At 47.1% G+C, this 12,115-nt stretch overlaps 1 long non-coding RNA gene across 1 annotated transcript in view; it reads left to right on the top strand.

Moving 5' to 3' along the window:
* Positions 1 to 12,115, top strand: part of LOC132659160 (uncharacterized) — a 115,861-nt gene that overhangs the window by 30,202 nt on the left and 73,544 nt on the right. Inside the window, exon 4 of the long non-coding RNA XR_009599196.1 lies at positions 9,114 to 9,264. This is a non-coding gene — a long non-coding RNA (uncharacterized LOC132659160). The remainder of the gene's footprint in view (positions 1 to 9,113; positions 9,265 to 12,115) is intronic.

A 12,115-nucleotide genomic window follows, 5' to 3' on the forward strand; every position in this document is an offset into this window, starting at 1 on the left:
GAGGTACTAGTCTGAGGCTTGGATAAAGTAAAATAAACTAAGCTTTAGAGTCACAGGAAAGATTCAATTTGAGGAAACACCAGACCCAGGGGCAGTAATAACAAAAATAATCATAGCAGACACTTACACAGCACAGTCTGTGTGCCAGGCCCAGGAGAAGCCCAGGTTCCCGACAGATGACTAGGCTGTGTCAGAAGGAAGGGGAAGCTACCAGAGGGGTGACCCTGACTGGAGCTGTCCCTCGAGATCGGGCCATTGTTCACTTGGGCTGTGACTATCCTGTGAACCTTAGCGAGCTTGCAGCCTGGTGCCTTTGAAATTCCTGGGGATTCAATGGCAGAAAAGACAGCTTTTCCCAAATGAAAGGAAATTTGATTCCTTAAAATAGGAAAATCATGCTCAAGGGAGGAAATTCCTTGTTACTCTAGAGGCATCTTTACTCCCTGAAAAGCAGACTGGAAGCACACTCATCGAGAGCCTGCTAAATACCAGGCACTGTGAGAGGATCTGACGTGAACTCACTGCTGGGCACTATTCTAGGGCTTCCCAGGGGACACTAGTGGTAAAGAACCTGCCCTCCAGTACAGGAGACATAAGAGATACGGGTTCGATCCCTGGGTCGGGAAGATCCCCTGGAAAAGAGCATGGCAACCCACTCCAGTATTCTTGCCTAGAGAATCCCATGGACAGAAGAGCCTGGTGGGCTACAGTCCATAGCGTAGCAAAGTGTTGGACATGACTGAAGCAACTTAGCATGCATGCACAGGCGCTATTCTAATGTGAGGTCACAGCCGGGAATGAAATATATACATACTGTCAGTCCCCAGGGCTGACATGCAGCCAGGATGTCCCTATATAACTGCCTACTTGTTAAAAATATTTACATGTTTTGTAATGCTCTGTTTAATAGAGCAGCTGCCCTGAGCCCCCGAGTGTCTCCTCCTTCCCTTCTCCAGCTGCCCCAGGCCCTCCTCCCATCCTTCCCCACTAACTTTCCTAAGATCCAGCTTCTCCAGAGTCGACTCCAGCACAGCTGCAAGCCCAGAAGACCTGGCACATGTTGGTGGCTCAGCCGGATCTGACTGGCCAGTGCCTGTTAAGTGTTCTGTTTATCACCTTTGCCTGACCCTCCTGGAGCTGCCAGGCCACGAGTATTTCACTTAACCCTCGGCAGCCCAGTGAGCGGGAACATTGACCCCCTCGGTATCCTGCTTCCAGCCCCTTAAATGCCTCTGTCCCCCAAACTTCCTTCTCCTGCTGCCCTCTCCTTCCTCACTGTGTCCTGTAGTGAGCTGATCCCAGCTGGTGGTTTCCTACCTTTTCTACTCACTCACATCCCCTGAGTTTGCTTCTGCAGCCTGGACCATTCTCCTGAGTTGGCCATATGGCCAGCTTCCTACTGGACTTCTCCCTGGGAAGTTCCCCTGCTGCCTCAGACTCAAGGTCTCCCCAAGTTACTGAGGACAGCTTACTTCCCAGACCTTGCCTTCCTTTCTCATCTCCTCCTTGCCTCCTCCTGGGTTCCCGTTTTTCTTATTCATGCAAGCACATATTCGTGCCATAAACACCAAGAGAGTATCCATTACATGCCTAGCACTGAGGCTGACACTGAGGATGAGGAAGGGAGCAAGACAAACCCTCAAGGAGCCTATAGCCCATCAGGTGCCCAAGTGAGAAAGTAACCTCCACTCCTTCCTTAAAGCCCCAACAGGAATATTAAACAAGGCTGCGACTTGCCCCTTTCCCTCCATCTCCACTGCCAAGGCCTGAGCCCAGATCCTCATCCTCATCCTCTCTCAGCAAGGCCTCCCTCACAGCATCCTCAGCCTCCTTGCAGGTCCTGAGCCCCTGCAGGTCTTTCTCGGTCACAGGGTCAGATGGCCATCTTGGCGCACTTTTAAAGCTTCGCATTCCCAGCCTATAGCCTTCCATGCCCCCCATTGCCCTCAGGAGACGGTGCAAGCCCCCGGCCTGGTGTTCACAGCCTCTCTTGACCTCGTTTGCTCCAGTGGGGTTGGCTTGGCCGGTGATGAGCTTTTGGATGGTGGACCTGTTTATTCCTAACCACTTGCTGTCTCCTCTCCAGCCGGGGTACACATGCACACGGATCCCCATGAGCACACGAAAACATGCAGACACACCCATGCTCAGATTCACGTGAGACACAAATGAGCAAGGCTGTTTATACCTGCACACGTGCCTGCACATCTGGAGTTGCCAGATTTATCAAATAAAAACACAAGGTTAAGTTTGAATTTCCGGTCAACAACAAACTATTTGTAAGTATAAGTATATACCAAATATTGCGTGGGACAGACTTACTACACTAAAAATAATTTGTTGTCCATGTGTAATTGAATTTTAACTAGGCGTCCGTATTTTATCTCGTGAGCCTGCACATCAAGGAAAGCTTACACAAACAGCGCCACATACAGAACCCAGCTTACACACACATGTCACACACTGACAGTTCAATACATCTGAATGTGCATGTTTCATGTCACGCCTCCGGGACGAACGGGCATCTCACTACCTAGACCGAACTGTGGCAGGGCCATGCAATTGGCCAGCTGTGCACAGCACTTCAGGGAAATGTTTATTCCGCGAATAAATGCCTAATTGACAGGAATTCCTGGATGTCCAAGTTCCAGAATGCTGTGTGCCCAGAGCAGTCCCTGCGGAATTTGAAGGCAGACAGAATTAAGCTCTAAAACTTAACCTCAACACATCTGTACTGTGTGTCTTTGTGCAACTCACTCAGCCTCTCTGAGCCTCCATCATCTCATCAGTAGAATGGAAATATTCCATTAATAATCCGACTCCTTGGGGTCATGGTGAGAATTACTAAATGACATCATATATATGGAAGACATTTTTAGAGTTTTGGATACAAATCAGTTATGATTTACTGTCTTACTGTCTAATGCATATGCAAAATCAAAAACCATTAATTGCAATTGGATTCAGAGATGAAATGGCCCCTAAGAGAGAAGGTAATTAAACATTGGAACAATCAGGCAGTTAAAGAGGGTGGGAAGAAACTTTTGGAAGTGATGGGCATATTTATGGCATAGATTGTGGTGATGGCTCCATGAATGTATACTTATCTCCAAACTCATCAGATTGTATTCATTACATTGTACAGTTCTTTGTATGTCAGTCATACCTCAATAGGGGTAAAGAATTGCCTGCGTCGGGGGAGAACTGGGCTCAATCCCTGGGTTGGGAAGATAGCCTGGTAAAGGGAATGGCCTGGAAGATTCCATGGACAGTATAGTCCATGGGCTGCAAAGAGTCAGACACGACTGAGTGACTTTCACATATCTCCATAAAATGGTTAAAAAAAACAAAAAAACAAAACAACAACAAAATCAGGCACTAGTATTAATACTATAGAATCACACCCTAACAGGTCAGGTCCTAAATTCAGCACAGACAGGGAAACCTGTGTATGCTTAAAACAATTTGGAAACCCTTTAGCCTTGTATACACAATGTTTTGAGATGTCAAATAATAATTCTTGTGCACACAGGAAACTGAGGACCAAAGAAATACAATAGAGGGAAAAAAGAAACTTCTTTGCAAATATCTGAGCATATTCTGCTTTTCAAACGACTAGCAAATCCCTAGTGGTAGATGGCAGGGGTGGAATCTGCCTGCCTGCAGGGTTTCCTCCATTCTTCTAAAAACATTGAGATTCCAAGTGGTTGACAGTACTGTTGTTGTTCATCAGTTATCTCCCACCTTGAATACATTAGGACTGGAAGTGCCTATTCTCTTGTGGTTAGGCAAGATCATGTGACTTGCTGTAGCCAGTGAAATATGAAGTGATATGTGTTACACCCGGGCAGATGCATTCCAGTTGTGCTAAGTGCTAAGCAGCACTTCTCCTCCCCCAGCTGCAGAAGTAAACAACACTCCAGATGGTGAACCCTAAGTATCTAGGAGAGGTCAGTGTTGGGCAGAGACTCCACTGACCTACAATGGATTTACAGCTTGAGGGAGAAACAACCTTTTGCTGTCTTAAGCATTTTGTATTTGGGAGGTGTGTGTTACTGCAGCAAAATCCAGCTGACCCTGACTAATATGCTTTATAATCTGAATACATATTCATTTATTTGTTTGCTGATAAGACTTTTTAATGTCATTACCTCTTACGGGGGAATAAACTTCTAAGTAAACTTGTAAATTAAATAAGACTGCTGTGACTTCAGGTAATTATACCCTTCCTGAATAACAGACTGGTTCCAAGTAGGGAAAGGAGTACATCAAGGCTGTATATTGTCACCTTGTTCATTTAACTCATATGCAGAGTATACCATGAGAAAAGCTGGGCTGAATGAAGCACAAGCTGGAATCAAGATTGCCGGAAGAAATATCAATAACCTCAGATATGCAGATGACACCACCCTTATGGCAGAAAGTGAAGAAGAACTAAAGAGCCTCTTGATGAAAGTGAAAGAGGAGAGTGAAAAAGTTGGCTTAAAGCTCAACATTCAGAAGATTAAGATCATGGCATCTGGTCCCATCACTTCATGGGAAATAGATAGGGAAACAGTGGAAACAGTGGCTGACTTTATTTTTCTGGGCTCCAAAAATCACTGCAGATGGTGACTGCAGCCATGAAATTAAAAGACTTTTACTCCTTGGAAGGAAAGTTATGACCAACCTAGATAGCATATTAAAAAGCAGAGACATTACTTTGCCAATAAAGGTCCATCTAGTCAAGACTATGGTTTTTCCAGTGATCATGTATGGATGTGAGAGTTGGACTGTGAAGAAAGCTGAGTGCCAGAGAAATGATGCTTTTGAACTGTGGTGCTGGAGAAGACTCAAGAGTCCTTTGGACTGCAAGGAAATCCACCCAGTCCATCCTAAAGGAGATCAGTCCTGGGTGTTCATTGGAAGGACTGATGTTGAAGCTGAAACTCCAATATTTTGGCCGTCTGATGTGAAGAGCTGACTCATTGGAAAAGACCTTGATGCTGGGAAAGATTGAGGGCAGGAGGAGAAGGGAATGACAGAGGATGAGATGGCTGGATAGCATCACTGACTCGATGGACATGGGTTTGGGTAAACTCTGGGGGTTGGTGATGGACAGGAAGGCCTGGCATGCTGCAGTCCATTGGGGTCGCAAAGAGTCGGACATGACTGAGCTACTGAACTGAACTGAACTAGTCACCTTCTAGGATTCGCTGGTGTCTCAGATGGTAAAGAATCTACCTGCAATGCAGAAGACCTGGGTTCAATCCCTGGATCAGGAAGATGCCCTGGAGAAGGGAATAGCAACCCCAATCCAGTATTCTTGCCTGGAAAATTGGACAGAGGAGACATGGTGGGCTACAGTCCATGGGGTTGCAAAGAGTCAGACAAGACTGAACGACTAACACTTTACATATTTTAGTTTCCTTCCAAACAAACTTTGTAGCGGCTTAACAAGTCAAAATATATATTGGTAAACAGTATAACTAACATAACCACGGAGGAGAAATTGGAATCCACTCAGGGAAAAAACAGAGAAGACTGTACCTGGAACCTTGCTAGAAGTCAAGAAAGAAATGTTACATTATGGATCAGCAAAAGCATTTAAGAGTGGGTAATAGAAAAAAATAGTACCAAAAAGCTCTGGACCAGAGGGCTGGGAGGGAAAAAACCAATATTCATAGAGCGCCTGCTGTGTAGCAGATACTCTGCTACATGCACTGAAGATACAATTTCTTTATCATTCTTACTAAAGCCCAGAGAGTTCAAAGAAGCTGTCCACATGCAGAGGAGGGATTCAAACTCACATTGGCCTCACTCTTACATCAATGCTTGTATCGGAACCATAGGGAGGCTGAGTTTGGCAGGGCATACTGGTCACCATTCTCTCAGGGACGGTTTCAATTTAATGTGGAAACAGGCTAGCATTCAGTTTCCCAACAGCTCAGACGTGACGGTCTCTTGGTGAGGACTGCAGTGTCCAGAGGGCTTGCCCCACACAGGGCGGCCCTGTTTATGACTTCCTGCTCTGCACCCACAAGGGTCCCCGATTCTTGGGAGTGTCCTCAGAGGAGGAAGCAGCATTCCAGGTCCAGATGCAGACAGCTGTGAACTAGGGTGACTCATTTTGGGGCAAGAAAGAAAGAAGAAAGCCACTTCTTTGCCTGGATTCCCTGTCCCCAAATCCTAATCAAGGAGAAAGCTTCCTTAAGCTCCCTGAACACAAGACTCAGTCTGGGTGGCTGGCGCATGAAAGGGGCGGGAAACCAATGACGTCCAGAGAGAGCAAGGTCCAGAACAAAGAGGAAATTCAGGGTGGGAGATCAGTTTTTCTCCCTGGCAAGGCTCCTGCGGCCATCTGGCTGAGGGGGCTGTTATTCAAACCTCTGGATCGTAGTCTGTTTGTTTTTGAGCAGTTTGCAGCTGATTATTTTCATCAAATTCCCTATGACCAACTGCGCTGGCTCCGATAGCAGGCAAACCTGTGCAGCCAGCACGTCCTGTCAGCTGGGTTCACGGATCCCCTCCCAGGGAAGCAGCAGCACTGGTCTCTTACCAACAAGTAGCCCCTGGCCCAGGACAGAGCTTTCGCCTCTGGATGCCCGGGCCAGCCTTCCAGCTCTTTCAGTGAACATCAGCGAGACAGACTGGGGTGAAGGCATCTGGGAGATCAGAAAGCCCCAGGTGCTCAGACCAGCTCCAGGGGCCTTTAATGTTGTCATTCCAGCTCTGAAAAGGCAGCACCAACCTTTGCTGGATGTCATCAGCATGCAGAAAGGCTGGGTGGGAAGATCTCGGAGAGGACTGAATTGAGCATTCAGATCCAACCTCCATTACTCTCGCAATCAGGCAGCTGAGCTTCCTTTGCTTCCTCTGGGGATCAGGGAGAGCCCAGGATCTGTCCCTGGGCTGTTGTATGCAAATGCATACACACATATTACAGGCGCATGCATGTGCGTGCATGCTATGTCACTTCAGTCGTGTCCGACTCTTTGAGACCCCCATGGACTATAGCCTGCCAGGCTCCTCTGTCCATGGGATTCTCCAGACAAGAATACTGGAGTGGGTTGCCATGCTCTCCTGCAGGGGATATTCCCAACCCAGAGATCAAACCATGTCTCTTACATCTCCTGCCTTGGCAGGTGGGTTCTTTACCACTGGTGCCACCTGGGAAGGCCCTGTATTACAGGCAGACCTCTTTTTATTGCACTTCACGTTGTTGTACTTCTCAGGCGTCACTTTTTTCCTTTTTAACAAAGTGAAGTTTTGTGGCATCCCTTCAACACTGAGCAAGTCTGTTGGCACCATTTTCCATCATTTATTCATTTAGTGTCTTGTATCACATTTTTAGTAATTCTTACAATATTTCAAACCTTTTCATCACTATTATGTTTATTATGGTGATCAGTGATCTTTGATGTTACTACTATAACTCTCTGAAGATTCAGATGATGGCTACCAGTTTTTGTTCTTCAGTTGCTAAGTCGTGTTCACGCCTTTGTGACCCTGTGGACTGCAGCACGCCAGGCCTCCCTGTCCCTCACTATCTCCTGGAGTTTGCCAAAGTTCATGTCCGTTTGAATCGGTGGTGTTATGCAACCATCTCATCCTCTGTCTCCCTCTTCTCCTTTCGCCTACCATTTTTAAGCAATAATGTATTTTTAATTAAAGTACATACTTTTTTTAAAAAGACATAATGCTGTTGTATACTTATTAGACTATAGTGTAGTGTAAACATAAATTTTATACGCACTGGGAAACCAAAAGATTTGTGTGATGTGCTTTATTTCAATATTCTCTTTATTGTGGTGATCTGGAACTGAACTTGAGATACCTACCTCCCAGGTATGCTTGTATATGTGAAAGCCTAAACCACACCTGTACAATCAGTTATGCGTATGTCCTAAGCCGTGTTCAACTCTGCAACCCTACAGACTACAGCCCGCCAGGCTCCTCTGTCCATGGAATTTTCCAGGCAATAATACTGGAGTGTGTTGCCGTTTCCTTCTCCAGGGGATCTTCCTGACCCAGGGATCGAGCCCAAGGCTCTTGCATCTCCTGCATTGGCAGGTGGATTCTGTACCACTAGCACCACCTGGGAAGCCCAGTTCTTGAGAAATACTGTTAGGTTCCTCCTCACATTTCTCTAAGCATGTCCTACGCTGGCCTCTCAGCTCTTCTGGCTGGAAGGATGAGTGAGGCCTGGTGTTCCTTGCTTTGGGAAATGGGATGCAGGGACGGGCCGGGGCAGGGGTGTGCTTTCCTTCCAGAGGCCATAAGAGTGATCCACGTCTGCAAAGTAACTGTAGTGGCCACAGACTGATAACTTTTTACCCAGAAAGTATAATCCAAATGGTTTAGTAAGATGCAAGCTCAGTTACTCAATCTACCTTCTGGATGTCAGCCTGTCCTTGGGGTTAAATGAGCTCTTAGCAAGCCTGACATTTCGTTATCTGCTTTCTCTGGCAGTTGTTTTCCAGTAGGGAAACCCCACCTGTGCAATAGGAACACAGGCTCAGGCTCTTTCAGAAATTTCTTGCCAGGCAAGCTCAACGGCAAGGTGGGTATGGATGGGGGTGTCGTTTTAAGAAGAAAGGAGGGAGGGAAGAGTGGAGGGGACGCTGTCTGAGGGGAAGGGAAATGCTCACACTTGCCCAGTGCTGAAGGAAACTGGGGGAAGGCAGCAGGTGCATATGCGCCCCTGACCTGCCCCCGACTTCTCCAAGAGAGGCCCAGGGCAGGAGAACTCTGTAGGGGAAAACAGAGCTGGGAGTGGCTTTCAGTTACTCTCAACTGCCCTCTGTGGGAAGATAGGAAGAGAGTGATCAAAGCAGGGAGCTCTCGGAGACAGAGGTGCTCAGAGCTGGCAGGAGACCCACTGACTTTGGGGGTGGGCATGGACAACTGTGGAAGAAAAGCCCACCACTGACCTGGCAGAAAGAGACACGTCCTGAGCTAGGGATGGACGGAGGGTGCAGAGGGAGCAGTGTTGGATCTGAGCTGGTGATGTGCTGTGTGCAGCCTGGGTCAAGTCGCTTCCACCAGGACTCATGAGAAGCTAGAGGATTAGACTGTGCCATTTCTAAGCAGTTCCCAGAACCAACTCACATAGTCTCTGATGCACTTGTCAGGTGAAGAAACCAAAGGAATGGAGGACGGTGACTGGTCGCTTGAGTCCACGCCCCTTTTCTCTGTCCACTGGATGTTCCACATTGTCCACATTCAATTATCAAGCTCCTGATGAAAAAAAGGCTGCTCACCAACACTCATACAGTTTTACAGGTTTGTCCTCCATGTGATCCTGTAGACTCCTCCCAATAACCCTGTAAAAAAATAACTACAGTTGGGTAACATTATGTGCTGAGAATTATCCTAATCCCTTTACATATTTCATTTTACTTAATCCCCACCATAATCAAGTGAGACATGGGTGTTTTGTCCCTGTTTTACTGATGTCCGCTTGCCCTGGCATGTGTGAGCTCCCCTAGATGCCTGATAACTAAATGCAGTCTCTGAACCTGACCCACGGATTCTCCACTTGGGCCCTCGGCCCTGGGCCAGCTTCTGCCTGTTTGTGTTAGGCTCCTGTTTCTTCCCAGCTGTCCTTGGCTCTGGTCTCCCTCTTGCCAGAGGGGGCCTTGAGAAATCATTCTCCTGGTGCAGCAGGAAGAGGCCACTCGGGTGGGCTGGGTGCTGAGGGACATGCTGAGTTACTTTCCACAAGTCTGCTCCTCCCCAGAGAAGGGCTGGCCCACCCAAGTCTCCGAGGACGGTCTGAACAAGCATCTGATCTAGAAAGTTGGCCCAATGGTCTTCCTTCCTCTCTGGCTCGGAGGATCCAGGGTTGTAGCTGCTGGGCCAAGCCCTCCACCTGTGTCCTAGATCCCGAGGCCTCCCTCTCCTGCTCAGCCTTCCTTCCCGCTCTGCTGGCTCCTTCCCATTGGTTGCAGCTGAGGGGCAGCAGAGAGAGTCCAGACACAGACGCAGAGTCAGGAGACAGGGAATCAAAGATGCTCTGTCACTTACTGAATTCATGACTCTGGAGAGGTCAGTCACCTGCTGAGTCTCAGTTTCCTTTCCTGGAAAATGGGGTAGTGAGGGTGGTGGGGCATGACTTTCCAGTCTGATTTCCAGCTGCTCCCCTTCTTGCCATCTCTGCTCCAGCCATGGATTATTTAACAAATCCATTCAATAGATAGGTTGGGCACAGAGCACTCTCCTGTGAGAAGCTCTACACAGCCTCTGCCATTAAAGAGTCTGCAGACTAGTGGGGCAGAAAAGTGACAAGCAGCTATAAGACAGTGCTCTGAGAACTGAGATGCCAGAAGTCAAGGGTGTTGGGGCAACATGAGGAAAGGCATCCAAGTCAAGCCTGGGAGGCTTGCAAAGACCTCGCAAAGGATGAGACATCAAGCTGAGATCGGGTAGAAATCAGCCCTCTGAAGGAGAGAAAGAGAATATTCCAGGCAGAGGCAGTAGCTTGAACCAAGGCCCAAAGACAAGAGAGGTTTAGGGGACATGAACAAACATGGTTCGGTTTGATTGGACAATAGCCCATGAATGTGTGTGGGTGTATACATGTGTATGCACCCATGAGTTTGTGTGTGCACTCGTGAATATCGGAGTAGGAGAGGATAGAGACGCGACCCTGGAGAAATGGGCATGGACGAGCTTTTGCAGAGCAAGACTCTGGGTGGTACACAGAGAGAGAAGTGGGGGAGGATTGGCGGGATTATAAGCAGGGAAGACACAAGGGCAGGCATGACTCTGGAAAGATCCCTCTATCTGCCATGGGAAGAGTGTCTCAGATTAAAAAGAAAAAAGATTGGCAATACCAAGCCTCTATGAGGTTGTGGAGGCACTGGAACTCCCATACTCTGATACAATGGGATATATGCATATAACCTGCGCCATCAATTTAAAGAACCATTAGGCAATACCTAGTAAAGCTGAAGATCTGGGTATTCTTAACCAATTCTTTGGTTCCTACCCAAAGAGACATATGCGAAGATATTCGCTGAAGTGCAATTTGTCTTAGTAAAAGAAGTAGAAATAACTTATCCAGGCATTTGTGGACAAACTACTCTGCCAACTGCAATTTGCTTATTGCTGGAATGTGAAAGTGAAGTCGCTCAGTCGTGCCCAACTCTTTGCGACCCCATGGACTGTAGCCCACCAGGCTCCTCCATCCATGGGATTCTCCAGGCAAGAATACTGGAGTGGGTTGCCATTTCCTTCTCCAGGGGATCTTCCCGACCCAGGGATCGAACCCAGATCTCCCACACTGCAGGCAGATGCTTTAACCTCTGAGCCACCCTGCTGGAATACTACCCAATAACTAAATGAATGAACTGGATCTCCATGTATCAGGGACGAAGCTGAAAATATAAAGAGCAGTGGCGAAAAAAATGTAACTTGCAAAAAGATATGAATGTAATACCTTGTGGTTTGTGGATCATAAGTAGAAAAAGATATGAAAATATATGCGAGAATCTATCACAACAAATTAGGATAATATTTACTCTCTGGAGGGACGTTTAGGCTTCCCAGTTATAAAGAACCCACCTGTCAATGCAAAAGAAGTAAAAGATGAAGGTTTGATCCCTAGGTTGGGAAGATCCCCTGGAGGAGGGCATAACAATCCACTCCAGTATTCTTGCCTAGCAAATCCCATGGACAGAGGAAACTGGCAGGCTACAGTTTACAGGGTCGCAATAAGTTGGACACAACTAAAGCGACTTAACACACACGTATGGATGGAGGGAGGGTTAAGGGATAGGGTAGGAATTTAGCTGAAATTATACTCTTATAATTCTGTAAAAGACAGAATTGAAGCAAATATAGTGAAATGTTATTATCTATTGAGTAAAAATGGTTACGATCTTGTGGCTCTTGCATTGTTCCCTCTACTTTTTGACATGTTTGAAGTTTCTGTCAATTAAACTTTTTAATGGATTTGTGGACAATGAGGCAAGGTGGCGGCAGTTCTGCTGGGGAGGTTTTGCTGTGTCTAGGTGAGGGGAGCTGGTGACGTGGACCAGGGGAGGGCACAGTGGGGAACAGAGAGAAGTGGATATAAACAAGCAATACCCAGAAGACAGAATTCAGTGTAACTTTCTGCCTGCTGGAATTC

This window comes from Ovis aries, chromosome 2, assembly GCF_016772045.2.
Source record: "Ovis aries strain OAR_USU_Benz2616 breed Rambouillet chromosome 2, ARS-UI_Ramb_v3.0, whole genome shotgun sequence".
NCBI lineage: Eukaryota > Metazoa > Chordata > Mammalia > Artiodactyla > Bovidae > Ovis > Ovis aries.